The sequence below is a fragment of the Pipistrellus hanaki genome (genome assembly GCF_964339955.1).
Source record: "Pipistrellus hanaki genome assembly, chromosome: 20".
Taxonomy (NCBI): Eukaryota; Metazoa; Chordata; class Mammalia; order Chiroptera; family Vespertilionidae; genus Pipistrellus; species Pipistrellus hanaki.
In genome coordinates, this window is record NC_140522.1 from 6,552,096 (window position 1) to 6,573,363 (window position 21,268).

Here is a 21,268-nt window from a genome sequence, read left to right on the forward strand (position 1 = left end):
TCCCTCCCCAGCGGGTGACCAGGCACCCCGAGAAAGCCATAACCCCTCCTTTCCTTCATCAGCCACCTCCGTGTGTTTATATTCCTGCAACTTCGCTGGCGACGGGTCAACAAAGGCGGAGACCGCGCCAGTCCCGCCTGGGAACAAAGCGGGACAGGGAGGCTGTGTGCACACAGGCCGCCTGGGACCCGGTGTCCCGGCCCGCAGTCCCCGTTCCTCCCCATCCCACCGCCCCCCTGCCCGGGAAAGATCAAGGGAAAGCAGCAAGCAGTCCGCTCCCTCTCCATCCAACACGTTTTTCAAAAGTCCAAGACCGTGGCTGTGCGTTGTGTGTGCTACAGGGAATGAATGGGCTTAGAGGAAGTGGGAATTCTATCCCGAGAAATGAAGTTTGCAAATCCAGACTTGTTTGTGTTTTGTTAATGTTCTCCCTCCTCCCTTTTTTGGGGAGGAGAGTGAGTTTTCACTCAGTGTGGTGTTTTTTTTTTGTTTGTTTGTTTGTTTTCCTGTTTGTAAAACAATCTTGACAGGTAATCTTTATTATTTTAACAAAAGCATTCAGGTAAGTCCGTTAAGAACCCCCCAACTCAAATTATGTGAACAATGTATATAATGTTAAGAATCAATATTTTTTTCTTCTAAAATAGAAAAAACAGGGTTCTAAGAAGGCCCAGCCCCAGATCCCGAATGCTGTAAAAGAGTTACTTGAAAAGGCATTTTCACCAGTGACATGCTTTCAGGGACTGGCCGAATGAGCAGAAAAACGGTTGAAACTATACATACTGTCATTTCAGTTTCTTAAAAGCAGATGATGCCACTTACGCAGACCATTTAAAAAATCACTCGATTGTGATATTAAATCAGAGGTTTGCAAATAAATTAAGAACGTAAAGCTGAAAAAAAAAATAATTTTAAAAAAATAATAATCCCTTGCCATCCTAAACTAAGTTGGATGAGACCGCCCTTTGGGACGATCGGTGAGCTCTGATCTTCGTTCCTTTTCTTACATGTATGTGCTCATACAGGGACAGATCTCTGTTTCATGACTGGGTGAGTGAGACGTCTCCACAGCAATGACCGTGGTCAGCATTCTCCACTCATCAGAGCTAAATTACCGCTCGATAATATTGCATTTTGCGCTGCACGGATGCTCTCGCACACCTGAGCGGACCGGGCCGACTCCGCCGCGGCCTAATTTCTCCTCTGTGGTACGTCTCCGTAATCAAAATGCATTATTATTTCTCTTTCCCAATACAATGGGGATCCCCGCTTCCCTGCCCCCAAGTGCCGAGAAGGCTCCAGCCGGCCCGGAGAAATACAAATGCGCCGGGCGAAGCGGGGCCCGTGTTCAGCACTCAATCACGGCCTGTCACAGGGGCAGCCGCCATGCATTATCCCGCCGTGATGGATAGAGCGGGTCGGGCGGCCCGGGGAGCTGGGGCTCAGGTGGGGGGTCCTGTCATCTGGGCTCCCGGCCCCCCTACCTGTGGGGAGAAGGGATGATGTGTTGCAGGGATTGGCTGTGGCGTGAGTTTTAAGTTTTAGTTCCTCGTACAGAATAGAAAGGTCATCTTTTGCAGAAGTTCAGTATAGTGCTGAGCTTGATCTCAGTATAAACTTTATGCTATGCTGAGGGGGAAAAACAAACAGCTGCTCGAAACCCCATAGGCTTTAGTTCAAGCTGACAACATCATTTCCCATAATTACACTGTGTGAAAGGTACTTTCCTTAAATCTTTTTGTTTTTGTTTGTTTTTTGTTAATCCTTATCCAAATATTTTTTCCCCCTATTGTTTTTTTAGGGAGAGTGAAAGAGAGAGGAGAAGACCAAGAGAAACATCGGTATGCAATCAAGGTATGCAACCCTTGACCTGAATCGAACCCGGGACCCTTTGGTCCACAGGCCGAGGCTCTATCCACTGGGCCAAACCGGCTAGGGCTTAAATCTTAGTTTTTTAAACAGAAAAAGAACTTAAACATTTGGTTTAATGTATATATACATAAGCTTAAGTAGACTTATACAGGCGTTAAGTACACAACTACCTCATGTTGAACTTGATGTCTATACATAAGGTAAAACCTGTACTTGCATCACAGTAAGTCACATTACTAGACAATGAACGATTCATCGTTTCATTATATGCCATTCAAAATCCACTAACATAGGAAATAGCATGTCAGATAAAGCAGGAATTTTTATCTTAGATTGTGGCCCTATTTTTCATTTTTGCCGGGCACCAGATTTTGGAGTTTGCTTGCACTATGATCAGTCAAGATCTTGACTAATTACTGTCGGATCAAGGTTGACATTCTGTAAAACCTGCTAGGTCCTTCCTTCCTTTTTGAAATGGCTCAAGGCAAAGTGATTTGCATAAGGAGGTCTCAGATTTTAGAATCTGGGGCTTCTTTCATTGGGATTATTAAGTGGCTTCCAGCGAAGCCACAGATGTTCACATGCCCACCGCCATGCTTTACATCTTTGCTTGTGCTTTTTAGGCACAGCCTGAGTGATTGCTGTATTGCCCACTCCAGCTCTATGGCTTTATTCAGCCTCTAAAAGGTTCATTTTTCTGAACACCAGAACATTCTTTTACAGCAGTACATCTGAATTTTATAATTATAGCAAATAGTATCAAATGTGTCCAGAAAATTTGCCAATTAGATTATATTCCCAAACATAAATTTCTGCTTTTGGGTATTTTGTCTTACACTGGAAAATGACATGTAGATGTATTAAACATTTTCACTGATAAACATCTTTCTAAAGCATTTTTGTTTTTTTATTCCACCTATTATAGCAACAATCTGGCGTAATCCAGGTGTTTAGACATCTGATGGGCCAACTGATCCACAGTTGGGATAAATATTTATATAAGAACATTTTTGAAGATGTATTGATAAGATTTCATTCATGTTGCCATTTTCTGTCTAAAAAATTAGAATTAAAAAGGAACATAAAATTGTACATGTTTTTTAGTAAGTCTTTCATGACTAGAGAATTATTGAAAGATCATAATGCTGCCTAAATGTGTCCTTTGCTGTATTTGTGGGTAGATGATATGTGAGTGTAGTATACACAGTGCCAACCACTATCTTTTAAGAAAAGAAGTGCATTCCTTTCATTAAAACAATACTTCCCACCCCCCCCGCAGAACTTAAAATATTATTTAGATGACTTTTGTAAATTGTAGCTATCAGAACAGTCCATTTTAAGATCTAAAAGAAGCAACTTTATATGCACAACCCTTAATTGTGATTAGCATTGGGCTGTACTAGATTGATAGTTAATTCTGCCCATTTCTTTTATGTTAGCCATCATGCAAGACCAGTAGTTATGAAGTGTTCACGATACAGAATGTCCCTTGAGCATGTCATTATTATGATGAAAAGTCCTCTTCCTTATAACATCCCTGTATAAGGTTCTCACTCAATAAGAAATCGCTTTTATGTACACATAGAGAAATGCTGTTTTCTGGAATAGCAGCGAGTTTCTGCTCTGCTTCAAATCACACTGATGACTTACTAATAAAGTGGAGACAGACAGACAATTAGGCTAAACAACACAGACACCTTACGAGAGGGTGACAGAAACTATGGCATTGGGTATGAGTCTGTCTGTCCTTTTTGCATTTGCAAAGAGGATAGACAGAGACCCAAAAGTCAACGGAGAAGCCAAAAAGAGGGCACACAGGGGGTGAGTGAAACTATTTTTGCCTAAGTGACAGGCCCACCGCTGCCAGGGTGGCCGGCCACTGGGGCGTCAGCAAAGAGAAGCTGTCAGAGGGAAATGTTCTGATCGTCCTCATAGCTGCTGGCTGTGAAATGACCTCAGAGGCAGGAAAGCGAGAGAGAGTCCTGCTCAGTGGATAAAAGCATCTAAACATTTCCATTTCCCTCCCAAAACCACACACAGACCACACACACACACGGGCATTCTGTAAGGGATGCTGTCATACCACATTGGTGGGAGTAAAAAAAAGAAAACGACTATTATCTATAAACCAAAACAAAACAGGAAAAACTGGAGCCTCAGAGTGCATGTGGCCTGCTTGACGCAAACAAGCAAACGATAGTATGAGGTTTTCCATTTTTGTTTTGGGGGGCTGCAGGACTTCACTGTCATCTCTGGGTTGAGAGCGAGGCTAAGGCCTTAAAGACACAGGCAGAGGAGAGGAGGAAGCCAGCTAAGGAGACCGACCACGGCTGAGGTCTCCACTGGAAAGCCACGAGTCCCACTTCTCTACATCATTTGTCTTCCCAAATCCATGGGCAGCTATTTTTTCTTTTTGTTGAATGTCTTTTAGCTTTTTATTTTTTTTTATTTTTTTTATTTTTTTTTTGTGGCTTATCGCTGGCTGTTTTGATTTTTTTTCCCCCCATAAGGTATTACACACAGAGCTTGTTCGTGCAATTTTTTTGAAGACTGGCATAGTGAGGTATTAGTGATAGGATTGGTAATAATATACGCAGGACTCTTTCTCAAGTGAAAGCAATATAATGAGGATATAGAGACTATGAAAAAGACAGCACTCGATTGCCTAAGAGACAAGTGGCATGTAACCAAATCAGGATACAGATGATCTACCCCAGTGATCTGCAAACCCATCAGCACAACGATTGAAATTTCTTTTGAGAGCCCAATTTTTTAAACGTAAACTTTTTTTTTAATTTTTAAATCAATCTTTATTGTTCATATTATTACAAAAGTTCCTCATTTCTTCCCCCTTCCACTAGGTTCCCACCCCATCCTCCGCCCCCTCCCCACCCCCCATTGTCCTCATCCATAGGTGCACAGTTTATGTTCTAATGCCACTTCTTCAAAATAGACTCGCCCAGGCCGTGGTATTTTGTGGAAGAGCCACACTCAAGGGGCCAAAGAGCCGCATGTGGCTCGCGAGCTGCAGTTTGATGACCACGGATCTACCCTTTCAATTAAATGCATCATCTCAAAATATTAGGCTTCTTGGTAGCCTAAGAGTAACTTAGGAAGTTTTTAGTTTCATGGAAGAGAGGATGGGTGTTTATTCAAAAAACAGGAAAACCAAAATGAAGTGTGTGTGTGTCCTAAATTGAGTTCCAAGAAAATGGAGCTGCTCTTAGCTGCAAGTAACAGAATCCTTGAGAAGCTGGCTGAAACCCAGAGTAGACGCAGGTGAAAGCTGAGTGGTCTTTTGACTAGCACCTGTAAGGCCCCAGTAGCTCAGTGATTCATCAGGTGTCTTTTTCCTTCTCTGTACCTGTTTCCAACAGTTGCTTTCTCATAGTCCTTTAGAAGCTCTGAGACCTACATGCTTGCTCATGCACAGAAAAAAAAAAAAAATCTTTGCCCAGCAATGTAGCAAAATATTAATAAATTTTGTATGTCCATTCATCACCCAAATTTGCCATCCGTGTGTTAATGACTTAGTTCAGGTTTCAAGTGGCAATATTAGCTCTGAGGATGCAAGTTGGCATCCTTGGAACCACAAACCTTAAGAAGGAACCGACTTCTGAAATAAGGGGTGAATAAAGGCTGATGTAATCAAGGAGGGCTTCCTGTGAGAGGTGGCACCAGAACTGGTTAATAGAGGAAAAGAATAAGCACGAATAGTGGGAATAATAAAGTAGTCCTGACGAAACTAAGGCACATTCATTTTGGAGAGTACAGTCAGTGTGTGGGGTCATCTTGTACAGGAGACACCAGCTTAGATTTCACTGGATAAGCAATAGGAAATTATTCAAGATTGGCTGAGTGTATAAGTAACCTCTTATACTACTCGGTCCTTTCTCAAACCAAATTACACAGGTTTCTATTTTCTGGGAGCAAACCGTTATGTGCGAGGTGCCGGACATACCGAGATAAAAGAAAACACAGAACCGAGCTAAGAGTTTCCAGCCCAGTAACCTCCGCCCAGGTACCACCATGCCCAACACCTGTGCACATTCTACAGCACTAAGGCATCGATTAAAAAGAGGAAAATGTCATAAAATAGGACTTCGTGCTTTTCTAGAAAATCCTAGTCCCTGAATCTTTAGGTCTTGTGATGTAAACGGGCCTTGCTTGGTCTTCTGGCCACTTTCAAATAAACCCCACTGGGCTGTGTGGGCGAGGAGGGAGTTGAGAAGCCTAAGCTAGGAGGGGACTCAAGTATTTTGGGGGAAAAACCCCAAAACTTTCAGCCATGCCCTACAAAGGAAGGTGTGAGGCTCCAGTCTCCCAGGGGTGGGCAGCCAGGCCACCCAGCTTGGGGAGGTGGGGGGAATGTGACAGGCGGGGCCAGGCAGTGACAGCAGGTGAGTGATTGCACCTCCAGCTTCCTGCTGCGATCCATCACAGGGGCCCAGCCACTGAGGAATCACTGCCTCAGCGAGGTGCTGAGCCCAGCAACATATCATTAAACAAGGTTACCACTGGCAGATCTGTTCCCATGATCAATCTGGTCAATAACCGTTCCGCCTCACTGTACACCCCTCCCCCCCAAAAAAAACAAAACAACAACAACAAAACAAAACACAAAAAACATAAGCATTAGGGAAGCACTTGGAGAACAATGTAAGGCATGCCCTGGTCTTCATTTCTCCCGTGGCATTCCACAAGCTTCTTTCAAAACCCTTGTAAATCATGAAAAATAACCTTTTCCACAGGATACATACGCAAGTGCGCTTCCCTAATTCCATATTTTATTACCTGATACTGACTGATTTTTTTTCTCCTCCAATTGATTACAGAATAGCATTGGGACAATTTCTTTTTTTAAGGTCCCCTCCAGTCTGCATAACTCACTAATTTCTTCCCACGTGAGAAGTCCCAGATGAGATGGAAGTGAGCAGATAGCGCTGTGACAGCTCAACTTTGATTCTGGTGTTTCACAGTTAAACTCTTCACACTCAGGGGCATTGGATTCTTGCCTAACAGGTGATACCTTGATTTCTTTACTGTGTAGTTGAGACTGGTCAGTATTATAACCATTAACATTTAGAAAAGCGAACAGCAATGTCATGAGAAAAGTCTTTGGTGCTCTCTGTTGGTGAGTTTGAAACAAAAGGTCTTAGTATGTATGCGAATAAAAAGCAACCGATGAAAACAATCTACAGGTATGAGTGGTTATTCCAGAAAACAACAACAACAACAACACACAAGACTTTTCGAATATAACCCCTTTCTGGCTGAGACCCCTTGAATATTTTAGGAACTTATGGTTGTAAGTATAGAGCCATTAAATTAAAATATGTTTATATGATTAAAATAGGCACACTGGTTTTTGGCTTATATTATTTTAATATGTTATAATAATAATATATTATTGACTTCAGAGAGGGAGAGAGAGAGAGGAACATCAATAATGGGAGAGAATCATTGATCAGCTGCCTCCTGCATGACCTGGTCTGGGGATCGAGCCTGCAAGCCAGGCATGTGCCCTGACTGGGAATCGAACTGTGACCTCCTGGCTCACAGGTTGACACTCAACCACTGAGCCACACTGGCTGGGCATTTCTTGGCCTTCTTAAAAACAACGATAGTTAACAGAATGTGGAGAAAATCACAAATCTGAACTCAAAATCCATTCCAATTTCTAAAACTTCCATAACTACAAACATGAAGTTTGTTCTTTTTCCTACCTTTAGTCAAGGCCCCCTTACCACTGTCCCAGAGAGAGGGAGCAGGTTTCTTTTTTAAAACCTTCCAAAATGGTTTTTCTTAACAGCCCCGGTTAAGTAATTGCATGAAGAAATAATCTGGATAGAAATTCAGTTGCCTAGCCTAGTCTTCTTTATTCAAATGATTTCCTTCCATCCATCCATCTTCCCAGTGGAGGTGAATTCCACGCAAGTGTTTTTCTGTGTAAAACACCATTTAAGTTAAGTGACCAGGTTTATCTTAAGCATTTGTGGGTGGAAGTTAATTCCCTTCGATGCTCATGGTACAAAACATACCATTGGCTTGATAAGCCTGAGACTCCTTGCCAAGTAAACTGGAAATGTTTAGAGAAAGTAGAACTCATTGTTTTTTTTATTATTACTGTTTCTCCTTAATAATGGGTGATATAGTTTCTAAATATGCATGGGAAGCACTCAATAATATGCATGGGAAGCACTCAATTATTATTTAAGTGTTTATTATCTAGTCTATTTGTGGAGTAATCCATGCCAGTAAAGCAGTTTTTTAGAAGAATACCTCACCTATGCTGATGACCATTAAGAAGCTGATTGCCACGCTAACCTGTTTGGCTCAGTGGATAGAGCGTAGGCCTGCTGACTGAAGGGTCCCAGATTCGATTCCCATTAAGGGAATGTATTATACCTTGGTTGCAGGCACATCCCCAGTAGGGAGTGTGCAGGAGGCAGCTGGTCAGTGTTTCTCTCTCATTGATGTTTCTATCCCTCTCCCTTTCTCTCTGTAAAAAAGAAAAAAATAAAAATCAATAATATATATATATATATATATATATATAATATATATATATATATATTTTTTTTTTTTTTAAAAGCTGATTGCGTGTGGCTGTAGTTTAAAAGTGTGCATTATTCTTTCAGATAATGTGTTAGTCTATTCTATTCTAATGTGCATTCTAAATTCCCCTCGGGAATATCATTTCATGCATCAAGGCTGATGACATGATAAAAGTGTTACCGATTGGAAGCTCTTAATTCACAAATAAGAGAAAAACAGCAGTGATTTCCGGTAGGCCCCGGTTCTAGCCTCCTTTTAACCAGTATTTATCGAATGCCCATTGTGCCTGAGCCACTGTGTCTTCGTTTTTTTCCTTATCACAAGTCCGTGGCCACAGATTACATTGCTGTGTTGCAAAGATACTAAATCTGAGTCATGTAGTAGAGACTTAATTTGGTTAAAACCCGGATGACTTATAGGCAAGATGCAATATTCATGGCAGCTGGGTAATGGGCGTAGGTGGCTCCTATGGTACAATAACGCAGAAAAATGGAAGGAAGAGATTGCTTCCATAATACACTATAATTTCACTTAGGCTCTGCGTAGATACAGTCATCAATAACTCCGTAAAAACAATTTCACATCTAAGCATCTAACGACAAAAACGCCTCGACTCACGGAAGGAAGGTGATGGAAAAACAAAGCATTCCTCCCATCATCCATTACCTTTCTTCTGCCGTGGATTGCACTAATGACTGAAACGCAAATTTAGAAGGACGAAAATGAAAAGCCATACAGATAAATGAAAATAGATTCGTGGTAGCTGGCTTTAAAAGGTATTTTCATAGCATTTTTAAATATTACTCATAAGATTATTTTCAAGCGTTAGAAAATATCCAAATGGTGTTAAAGAATAGCATGTCATTTTAAATTCATAAACATTTTCTTTTATCACCCTGGATTAGATATATGTTCCTATTTAGGGATCTTATGAAATCTCATTTCTGTTTGTATTTGTGCATCTTTTTATGTTTCCTAGGGTGCCCATTGCAAAACCCTAGGTGTGCTTCTCACAAATTAGATAATTTTCAAAAGCCCTCCAACTCCATCTTACACAAGTTGTATTCTCAGTGGAAATATTACCGAGGGTCAGACAAATATGTTAGAGAGTCTATCATGACTCTACCTCTCATTCTTCACTCACACATCTTTCCTAGGAATTGCTCTCACCGCAGATCAAATGCATTCCTTGGAATGCACTGTGAACCCTGAGAGTCAATCAGTAGCCATTTTAGCCTGCTTCCACATTTGTTTTCCTTGAGGTCAGACGCTGTGTATGGTCAATGCAACATCTATCAATATAAAAGCCTAATATGCAAAGTGTCCCCTTGGGAGTTCGACCAGGAGTTCAGCCACTTGCTATGACTTGTGCTGACCACCAGGCGGTGGCACAGAACAAAGGAAGGCCCTGGCCAGCAGCTGGCAGATGCTAGGGACCCTACCCGTGCATGAATTTCGTGCACTGGGCCTCTAGTATTAGAGCTTAACAGAAATCGACTCCGTTCCCCGTTTCTGGTACATTATATATTACATATTAGCATGAGTCTGGGCCAACTTAAGTATTTTAAGCCATCCCATTCTGACTATTTTGAATTCTAATTTCTTCTTGGTAATAACATGTCACATATGTCCTTAGGTACAACAAAAGAAGCCCCCTTCCGAGAGAAAGAGAAACAGGTTTAGCTAAGCAAGGATGAAGTTCTGGGTGGGGATAAGGAGTTCCTGGGAAGACAAGATTATTGTTTTTGTTTGATTTTTAAATTCTCTTCAAAAGACTGACAGTAAGCACACGGCGACATTGCATATGGTGGGCTCAGCGCTATAGAGACTGACATTTTCTAAGTGTTTTGGTTGATGCTAATGAAGAGGTCAATCCAGTTATCTCTAAAGACTGTCTTGAGTGGCCTGTTGTGACCCTTTAATTTCCGGCCACCAGAGCTTGCATACACCATGGTTTCTACCTAGTTACGTCAATGCCAAGTAGTCTAGGCGCCCCAGTATCACCAGCTGGAAGATCCCCAATAGATATGATGCTGGGTGTAGAGTCCTTCAGTTGGTAACTACCTGACCTATGCTGAGATAATAGGGTCATACAGGGTACCTCTCCCTCCCCGATATCAGGCGGCGGCTCTGTGGTGTTTTTGTCCTCATTTCTGCATAGAGTTGTGTGCACCATGGCAAAGCAAGACTAGTAATTGAGAGTTCCATGCGTCCCATCAGCCATGATGCATGAAGAAGGCTAAGCAAAAACAGCAGGGGCCTGCAGGTCCAGGCCCTTGCCATTCATCTCACTAGAGCAGACAAGCTGCAGGATCACTTCCACTAAAACACTAAATAAATGCACTTGGTTTTGCCACCTTCTTTATGTCCTGCTTGCTCGCTTCATTCAACAAACACGACGGGGGCCTTCTGCGGGCTTTGGGGTGACTGGGGATCTAACCACACAGCCCCAGAAGCTCAGAGGAGAGCAACTACCAGAAGAGGAATGAGACCATCCCAGGATTACATGGTAAGAGCAATGACATGGGTACGCACACGGTTCCCTTGGGGTAGGAGTCACCCCCGTATCAGCAAGGGCTTTGGGAGGAATTAGTTGATACTTTATTTTATTTATTTATTTTAAACATGTATTTTATTGATATTTTACAGAGAGGAAGGGAGAGAGATAGAACGCTAGAAACATTGATGAGAGAGAAACATCGACAAGCTGCCTCCTGCACACCCCCTACTTGGGATGTGATCGCAACCAATGTACATGCCCTTGACCGGAATCGAACCGGGGACCTTTCAGTCCGCAGACCAACGCTCTACCACTGAGCCAAACCGGTTTCGGCATTAGTTAATACTTTAAAGTAGGAGACTACCTCCTCCCTCTTAACACACACACACACCAGAGAAGCAGGCAAAAGAAATAGTATGTGGAGTGAGAGGGATAAAGCCAGCTCCCAGTCCCAGAGAATGCAATAATGCTGGTGGGCCCAGGTATAATGGCTTGTAGAGACACACGGCCTATCAATGGACAAGAGCCCTCTTTCCTCAAGAGATGGGATGGGAAGTCTAAATAATAAAGGCTGAAAGGGAGCAAAGTAACTCATCTGTGACTTAGAAAAGTATTTCCCCTCCTATGCAAAGAACACTTCAACTTAAGGCACCAACACATGTTTTAAAAATGTGTTTCTCATAATATCACAATTGTAAAAGCACTGTCAGCTTTTAAAAACCCTTGCTCTTCCTTTACTGGACTGGCTAAGACTTCCAGGGCAATCCTATATAATAAAAGGCTAATATGCAAATCGTCGGAGCAGAGAAACGACCAGTCGCTATGATGTGCACTGACCACCAGGAGGACAGATGCTCAGTGCAGGAGCTGCCCCCTGGTGGTCAGTGTGATCCCACAATCAGGCTCATAGCTGGCAAATGCAGCAGCAGTGGTGGGAGCCTCTTCCACCTCCAGGCAGCTCTAAGGATGTCAGCTGATGGACATACCCCCAGGGCTCCCGGACTGCGAGAAGGTGCAGGCCAGGCTAAGGAAACCCACTCTCCCCTGAGAGCACGAAATTCATGCACTGGGCCTCTAGTGTGAAATAGGAGGCATGCAGTTGCCATCCTTGTTTTCTTCCTAGTGGAGTGAAAAGCATTAGGCTGTTACCTGGATATTTTTTCAAAGATGCCCTTTATCAAGTGGAAGGCATTTCCTTTCAGAACTAGTGTTCTGATTCTGATCATAAAGGGCTCTCTGAATTTATTGAGATAATCATACAGGTTTCTCATTTATCTATTAATATGGTGAAATACATTGATAGATTTAAAAATGTTAAACCTTGTCCAGCTGGAGTGGCTCAGTGGTTGAGCATTGACCTATGAACCAGGAGGTCACAGTTCGATTCATGGTCAGGGCACATGCCCAGGGTGCAGGCTCAAATCCCAATAGGGGGCATGCAGGAGGCAGCCAATCAATGATTCCCTTTCATTATTGATGTTTTTTTTTGGTGTTTTTTTTTTTTTTTTTTTTTTTTTTTTTGTCTTTTAGTGATTTTAATGTGGCTAGTAAAAATTTTTAATTACATGCATAGATGTTTCTATCTCTCCCTCTCCCTTCCTCTCTGAAATCAATACAAATAAATTTTAAAATAATAAAAATGTTACACCTTATATTTCTGGCATAAAGGCCACTTAGGGTATATTATTTTATCAGTTAGGGTTTGATCTGCTAGAAATCCTATATGATATGGGATTTATTATAGGAACGGAAGTATATGGAACCGTGGGGGCAGTCCAATATTTAATGTGCATCTCCTACTTCTCTCTCTGGTGCTGGGACTGGCCCAAGAATCTGGAGAACCCGGAGGAGGAGAAACAACAGGAGCTGGAAGAGGCGTGGGCTTGGCGGCCGCCCCAGGAGTGGCCCACGTTGGCCAAGGCCTCTGAGAGCCTGGAGGAGGAGCACTGGGGGGAGCTGGAGGAGCCTGCGCTCAGCTGCTGCCTCCAGGGCTGCTCACACTGGTCCTGGACTCAGAAAATCCAGCAGATCCAGCAGGAGCTGAAGGAACGAAGGGCCCAGAAGGCGAGCTAGCAGGTCCAGCCCCAGCACACAGCGAGCCCCATCAGCCTGCCACGCGTGAAGGCAATCCGCTCAGTCCTGCCTCCTCCCAGCCTCCTGCAAAGTGTCTCTGAGCCAAGGCTAACTTCCATCAGGGAGGATGAGAGTTCTGAAAACTCAGTGCTATAATCACAGAAGCTCTGTGCATTTTTTTTTTTTTTTAGACTTTTTCTTTGGTGCTTCAATTCGGATAACTTCTATCTCTATGTACACAAATTCGCCAACCTCCTCTGCAGAATAGAATCTGCTATTCCTTCTGCACAGCCCCTTTCTCAGTTAGGATACTGCCTTTCCTACCTCTAAAAGGTCTGTTTGCTTCCTTTATTTCTCTCCTCAGTGTAGCAAGGCTTTCTTCTCTGTCTTTGAGCAGGTAGCTTGTGTTGAGCCAGGCACTGTTGTAGACCGTATCTCATTGAATCCTTACATGATGCTCTGGCATAAAATTCGTTAATGTCCACTTTAAGGATTGCATTCAGTCTCCCTTAAACACCACGAGTTTGGTAGATCACAATTTGCAACTGTTGATGTCATTAACCAAGGGTCTGAAGTCCCACTTAGGTCACTCACTGATTTTGCAGACTGTGTAGCTTGTTGATTAACAGCTTAAGCTAACTCCCAGCTCCATCATGAACCATACACACGGTCCTGGTCAGGTCTCCATCCTCTCCGTATCCCAGTTTCTCAAGCCAAGTGATGAGTGACAGTAGGTGTGTTCCCCATGCTTATATGCTTAAGCTGGCAAATGCATTTTCTCAGTTAGAAGGATCACTCTCAGCGACAGCAATGGCAACTCTAGGAGATGTCTAGAATTATGGACAATTCTGCAGAATGTCCTGAGAACCTTCCAGAAAAGCAGCCTAGCTTGCCTCATGAATTCCCCTCTCGGGCAGCTGGCCTACTGGCCTCAATGCCTTCCCCATTGAAAATAAAACAAACTTGCCCTAACTGATTTGGCTCAGTGGATGGAGTGTCGGCCTGGGGACTGAAAGGTCCCAGGTTCGATTCCAGTCAAGGGCATGTACCTTGGTTGTGGCATGTCCCCAGTAGGGGATGTGCAGGAGGCAGGTAAATGATGTTTTTCTCTCATTGATGTTTATAACTTTCCCTTCCTCTCTGTAAAAAAAATAAATAAATAAATAAATAAATAAATAAATAAATAAATATAAAAACAATAAAATAAACTTAGTAACCTCCGCCTTACTCTGTGTGGATTATTTATCATAAAACAGCTTTCAATTCAGCCCTGATTGGCATTGGTGGGGGGAGCTGTCATCTGAAATTCGGAGACCATGACAGGAATGAGGACCTGCACTGTGGCTCCAGGAAGGAAAGCCACTGTCACCATGCCATTGTCTACCCTTTGGCTCACTGAAAATCACTGCCTTGAGAGCACCACATCCGGGAATACAATGCTTCTGCCTACTCTAGCTTTAAAGGTGAATTTTGCAATTTTTGAAAAGGTCCTTAGAATCACATTGCAGAATTAAAGGGTGTATTATAATTATCAATATCAATAGTCATAAAAGTTTATTAAAGGTCATTAAAATGAAAGGGGATGGCTCTCAGTGCCATCAATCTGAATTGACTCCCTCCTCTTGTGTTAATTAGAAAACTCAGATAATGGTTCTATGGGGGAGTACAGGGAAAATTTAATTACGAAAGTTTAATGGGCCACTCTCTACTTCCTGCCAGATTAAAAACTGATGATTTACACAATTTTAGATACTACCACCGGCTTTTCTAGCAAAACATGTTGCCGACTAAGGTGAAAGTTTGCTGAAAGCTCTCTGATTATTTCAAAACAATGCCAGCAGCAGCCACGTCACGTGTTTGTTTTAAAAACAAGCCACCTCAGACAGCCTCTTCAATAAATGGTGTTGGGAGACTTGGCCAGATACATGAAAAAAAAAAAAAAAAGAAAGAAAGAAAAAGAAAAAAAAAGAAAAGAAATTAGATCACCAACTTACACCAGACACAAGAATAAACTCAAAATGGATAAAAGACTTGATGTGAAACCATAAAAATCCTAGAAGAAACCGTAGGCAGCAAAATCTCAGACATATAGCGATATGTTTCCAGATACATCTCCTAGGGCAAAGCGAACGAAAGGAAAATAAACAAGTGGGACTCCATCAAAACGAAAAGCTTTTGCACAGCAAGGGCAATCATCAACAAAGTGAAAAGTATGGCAGAAAATATTTGGTCATGATACATGTAGTCAAGGTTAATAGCCAAAAAATAGAAGGAATTCATACAACTTAAAAAGAAGACAGACAATCTAATTTAAAGGTGGGCAAAGGTCCCAAATGGACATTTCTCCAGAGGGGACATACAGAAGGCCAGGAGACATACCAAAAAATGCTGTAAGTCATTGATCATCAGAGAGATGCAAATTAAAATGACAATGAGGTATCACCTCACACCTGTCAAAATGGCAACCATCAACTAAACAACACATGACAAGTGCTGGCGAGGATGTGGAGAAAAAGGAATCCTAGTACACTGCTGGTGGGAATGCAGACTGGTGCAGCCATTCTGGAAAACAGTATGGAGTTTCCTCAAAAAATTAAATATGAAACTGCCTTTGACCCAGTGATTCCAATTCTAGGAACATAGCCTAAGAAACCCGAAACACCAATCAGAAGGAAGGTATATACCCCTATGTTCATAACAGCACAATTTACAACAGCTAAGATCTGGAAACAGCCCAAGTGCCCACCCAAAGATGAGTGGATTAAAAAACTGATACATTTATTTACACCATGGAATTCTATGCAGCAATGAAAAGAAGGACCTCTTACTCTTTGAGACATCATGGAGGAACCTGGAGAGTATTATGCTGAGCAAAATAAGCCAGTCAGAGAAAGACAGTATTGCACAATCTTAGGCAAATCTAACGAACAAAATGAACTATTGAACAAAACATATCCAGCCGAAACAGGTTTGGCTCAGTGGATAGAGCGTCGGCTTGGGGACTGAAAGGTCCCCGGTTCGATTCTGGTCAAGGGCATGTACCTTGGTTGGGGGCACATCCCCAGTAGGGGGTGTGCAAGAGGCAGCTGATCGATGATTCTCTCTCATCGATGTTTCTAACTCTATATCCCTCTCCCTTCCTCTCTGTATAAAATCAATAAAATATATTTTAAAAATTGGATATATATATATATATGTATATATATATATATATATATATATATATATATATATATCCAGAGACACAACATGGAACAGACTGTGGAATCTCAGAGGGACAATGGAGGAGGGTGGGTGGGTGGGAAGAGATCAACCAAAGACCTTGTATGCATATATGCATACCCACGGTCAGATACAATAGGATTGTGCAAGTGGAGGGTGTCGGGTGGGGGCTAGCAGGAGTCACTAGGGGAAAAGGGACTTTTATATATTACTGTCAACAATAAAGATTAAAAAAATAAAAAATAAACCACTGCAGAAAGCATATATAGGGTGTCCCCCCAAAATGTGTACAAATTCTAACAGCTGATAACTCAATTTTCACTGCTTTTATCTTATTTATAATTGATATGATGAGCATAGCATAGTATGAGCTATGGTTGATTAGACTTCATTGGTTTTGAAAGTTTTGGGAGAATACTTTATAATGTAATGACTTGAAGGTCTGGCTTTAAGGCCTTTGCTTCTCAGAGTTTTAAGGAATGTCATAGCTGGAAAGTGGTACCCTCACCAAGATGGATCCAAATGGAAGACGTTCAATTCTTGGCTCATCTTACTCGATCATGATGCTCATTTTTCAATCCCAAACTCCCATTATGCAAAGGTATTTTACTCTTGGCAGGACTGGCAGGTAACAGACACCCTCACACATTGCTGGTGGAAGTGTAAACCGGTACAACGTGGATGAAGTCAAGTTGGCAGCATCTTTCTAAACTGCACACACACACACTTGGTGATCCAGATACACAACCTTCTAAGAATCTACCCGAAGGCTGTACTAGCATGTGTTTGAAATGGCACACACAAAAAGTTGTCCAATGCAGTATTGTTCGCAAAAGCAAAAGACTGGAAAAAAACAAACAAACATATATACCTATCACTTGGGGGTTGATAAAACAACCTGGCATATTAAAAAAAAAAAAAGATTGTTCAACCATAAAAACTGTGAAAACTGTTTGGGAACTGACAGGGATATAGCAAATGAAACAAAATTAAGGCGGGAAATAGGAGGCTGCTGGGATTTCTACTGTAAAGAAACAAGAGTGGCAGGACACGTTTTCATACATGCTTTTAAGGGCTTTAGATTTTTAAGTGTTTTGGATTTTGTAAAACATGAAGGTATTCTCTGTTGAAAATTTTTAATTTATTAAAGGGAGTCACTGTTATAAAATTATTCACACTGATAACATCCTATAGTATAGACACTGTAATATATTATAGCAGGGAAGTGAAGAGGTAAGGGTTGGCCTGTCTCTCATTTTGTCTGTCTCCACCCTTCTGTTAGGCACATCAGCTTCTGTATGTCACTTCAGGCCCACAGGGTAGGCCAAGCATGTCAAACTTGCGGCCCACAATGAATACTTTTTGTGGCCCAGCCAATATAACAGTATATCAGAAACATTTTCATAAGAATTTCATAACTTAATCTTTACAATGTCCTGTTATACATAATTATTAATAACGAACTACAAGGTTGGCTAATGACTATTATCATGTTGCATTCATTTCTCTTATGCGCCTTACACGTAGGCATATCGTTTCTCTCCACTAATACCACCAGCAAATATTCTAGCAGCCAATGGCCACATCATTATTCTTGTACTGACTCATTTGGTGTGCACAACAGGAAATGCTTCCTTTTCGGAGAACAAGAAAAACAGGTTTTTTATGCATTATGCTTATTAATTTGTGCAGTTATTCAGTATCTGGTAAGATAATGTTAAAAAATAATTTTTATTAAAATGTTCTATTATTTTATGTTAACGATGACTCATTTCTTTCAGCCCTTTGTATTCCACATGTCTCTATCAAAATAAACCTACGTTTCTATGAAAATGAAAATATTTGTTTTTTTGTGGACCACATACACTTAACCCTTATTTGGCCGGTGTCAGCCTTTGAGTTTGACATGCTTGGTGAAGGCAGTGTCAATCCCTATATGAAAGATGAGTGAAGCTTTTTATTTTTTTACAATTTATACCTAAAATAAAGATCCATAAAAGTGGTACTATTACTAGTTTTGTTATTCCTAAGGGTTCACACCAACCCTCTGGATGCTGGCGGCCTGCTTTGAAGACCAACCAAAGTTGTGTCAAAAGTCCCGGTACCAATATCCACACAGCTGCCCATTCACATAAACCAGTGGTCGGCAAACCAAGGCTCTCGAGCCACATGTGGCTCTTTGGCCCCTTGAGTGTGGCTCTTCTACAAAATACCATGGCCTGGGAAAGTCTATTTTGAAGAAGTGGCGTTAGAAGAAGTTTAAGTTTAAAAAACTTGGCTCTCAAAGAAATTTCAACCATTGTACTGTTGTTATTTGGCTCTGTGGACTAATGAGTTTGCCGACCATTGGCCTAAACGAAGAGGTAAGAATGTATAAATGTGTCCTACTTATTCACAACAGCCAACTTCCCCACAACATGGAATTTCTACAGCGAAAGCCAGACACCAAGTCAGGGGCAGGGGAACAGACATCTCCGAAGTCACAGCTGTGAACCATGGATGACACTCGGGTCACTGGGACATTGCAATGGACTAATGGCTCTGGCTTCATCATTTGAACATCAGAACTATTTCCTTTTCAAAGAAAGACATTTTTACAAAGGACAACAGAGGAGGTGTCCCAGAGCAAAACAAGGGGACAGAACAACACGGTCTGTGCTGTTGCCATGACTAGGCTAAGTTCTGATGTTCCCAACTGAAGACTCTCGTGTTGTAAACCCAGGGCTGGCTGCCAGTTCTAACTGAGGGAGTCGGGGACAGTTTCCCACAGTAGTGCTCTGGCCTGAGGCCGTCTGTCTGACTTCTAGACAGCACGTCCTTGAACATTTCGGGTGCTGAGTGCATTAGTGGTTCGTACCAGAGATGGGATAGTAGGGGCTGAGATACCAGACAAGAGAGGCATCTGGTAAAGGCAGATATTAGAACTTCCTGCCGGTCTTATTTGGTAAGGTCGATGAGTCCAAGGACCCAGATGGAGCACAGAAAAGTAGTGATCCCCCGAACACTTGGTCAACACAGGGCCAGGAGCTTTTACCAAGCACTTACCACTTTCTAGGAAGAGGAAGGAATATGATGAATCGCAAGAGAGTAAACATGAAGGAAAAAATGGTCACGTATGTATCACAGGACTGTCTATGCCTTCCATATTTTTATTTGCAGACTTTAAACTGATAACCAGACTCGTACTTCCCATCTTGTCCAATTGACCAATACTTCTGTCATCCTCCAAGAAGTGCTGTCTCTACAGATGCAAAATTGTAATGTTGGGATATTATGAATAAGTTGATGCCAAAAAATGAATCGATGTGGATGAAATGAATACATTTCTTGAAAACCACAAGTTATTAACATAATTACAAGAAGAAACAGATACAAAAGCTAAAATTTAGAAACAGCCCAAGTGCACAACAGTAGATGAATGGATAAAAAAAAGTCGTAGGACATTTACACCATGGAGTACTATGCAGCTGTCAAAAAGAGGGATCTCTTACCCTTTGGGACAGCATGGATGGACCTGGAGAGCATTATGCTGAGTGAAATAAGCCAGTCAGAGAAAGACAAATATCACATGATCTCACTTATTTGTGGAATCTAATGAGCAAAATGAAATGACCAACAAAATAACACCCAAAGCAGGGAGGTCTAGAACAGACTGACACAGCTCAGTGTGGGATTGGGGAGATGAGAAGAGATATATCAAAGAACTTATATACTTATATGCACAGCCCATGGACATAGGCCAGTGGTTGGCAAACTCATCAGTCTGTAGAGCCAAATATCAACAGTACAACAATTGAAATTTCTTTTGAGAGCCAATTTTTTCAACTTGAACTTGTTCTAACACCACTTCTTCAAAATAGACTCACCCAGGCCATGGTATTTTGTGGAAGAGCCACACTCAAGGGGCCAAAGAGCAGCATGTGGCTCATGAGCCGTGGTTTGCCCACCATTGATATAGGCAATAGGATGGTGAAAACCTGGGGCTGGGTGGATAGGGAGAAGGGGGGCAAAAAAAAAAAGGGAGAAATGGGGTACATCTGTAATACTATCAACATTTAAAATATATATATATATTTTAAAAAGAAACAAATAACTGTAAATAGATATGTTTTCTTTAAATATTAGAGCTATTAAATACTATTTAGATATTATAATTGATATAAGATGCTGCAGCTCACAAGATCTATTAGAATGCCTATTGATAAATAATTGGAAGGAAGTGGAAAGAAAACCACACTGTCCATTTAGTGATGTTTCATTTAGTACTTTGGGGAGTAATTCTACTGTAGGCTACCTAGTTGGAAATATTTTTTAAAAAAATAGAGCATTACTTCTAATATCACTTAAAGACTTAGTTAACCTTTTTATTATTAAATATAACAATAAATTACATTAAAAAGAAACCATAAACATGTTTTATAAATAATAAATCATTTGAAAACCAAAAACATCAATTATTCTATTTCTTCAAAAAGACCCCAAGAGTGGTTCTTAGAGAGCTGTTTCATGCTTTTTGCTCTTTCACCGCTACCATTGAACACTTTGAGACCACAATTTTCAGACCTGCCTAATCCAAAAAATTAATAGTGAGGAATGAGTCCCCACTATTTCCTGTTGTTGTAAGGAAGGCTTTACTAGAGAGGATGGTATGAAGGGATCCATGAAAACAATTTGACTCTAAAAACATAATAGATAACACATATGTAGTTTATTCTAAGTTGCTTACTTTGTAAACTATTTCTACTCATGAATAATGAAGTAGAGAATGGCTACAAGTTTCCCTACAAAATGTTCCTAAAGGTTCCAAGTATTCCTGTCTCAGTAATGATGCCGCTGAAGGGGACATGAACTTGGATATGTGTAAATTGCCTCCGTTCCCTAACACACGGAATAAAGAGACACCACCTGAGAAGAATTAACGGAGGAGGGTATCCTATAGGTACCTGACAGCTGCTCTTTCCAAGACTGGAAAGTGCATCATTAAGGATGATAAATGACAAAGTTGAAGGACAAGAGGTGAAATTGGCAGGTTACCCTGGAATA

At 41.5% G+C, this 21,268-nt stretch overlaps 1 protein-coding gene and 1 long non-coding RNA gene across 2 annotated transcripts in view; one reads left to right on the top strand and one right to left on the bottom strand.

Annotated features, from left to right (window-relative positions):
- Window positions 1-2,875, top strand: part of LOC311614273 — a 29,005-nt gene extending 26,130 nt beyond the window's left edge. Inside the window, exons 4-6 of the long non-coding RNA XR_014793614.1 lie at window positions 1,026-1,208; window positions 1,802-1,854; window positions 2,798-2,875. This is a non-coding gene — a long non-coding RNA (uncharacterized lncRNA). The remainder of the gene's footprint in view (window positions 1-1,025; window positions 1,209-1,801; window positions 1,855-2,797) is intronic.
- SPATA17 (spermatogenesis associated 17) overlaps window positions 1-21,268 on the bottom strand; it is a 165,422-nt gene that overhangs the window by 8,952 nt on the left and 135,202 nt on the right. The gene's annotated exons all lie outside the window — the stretch shown is intronic.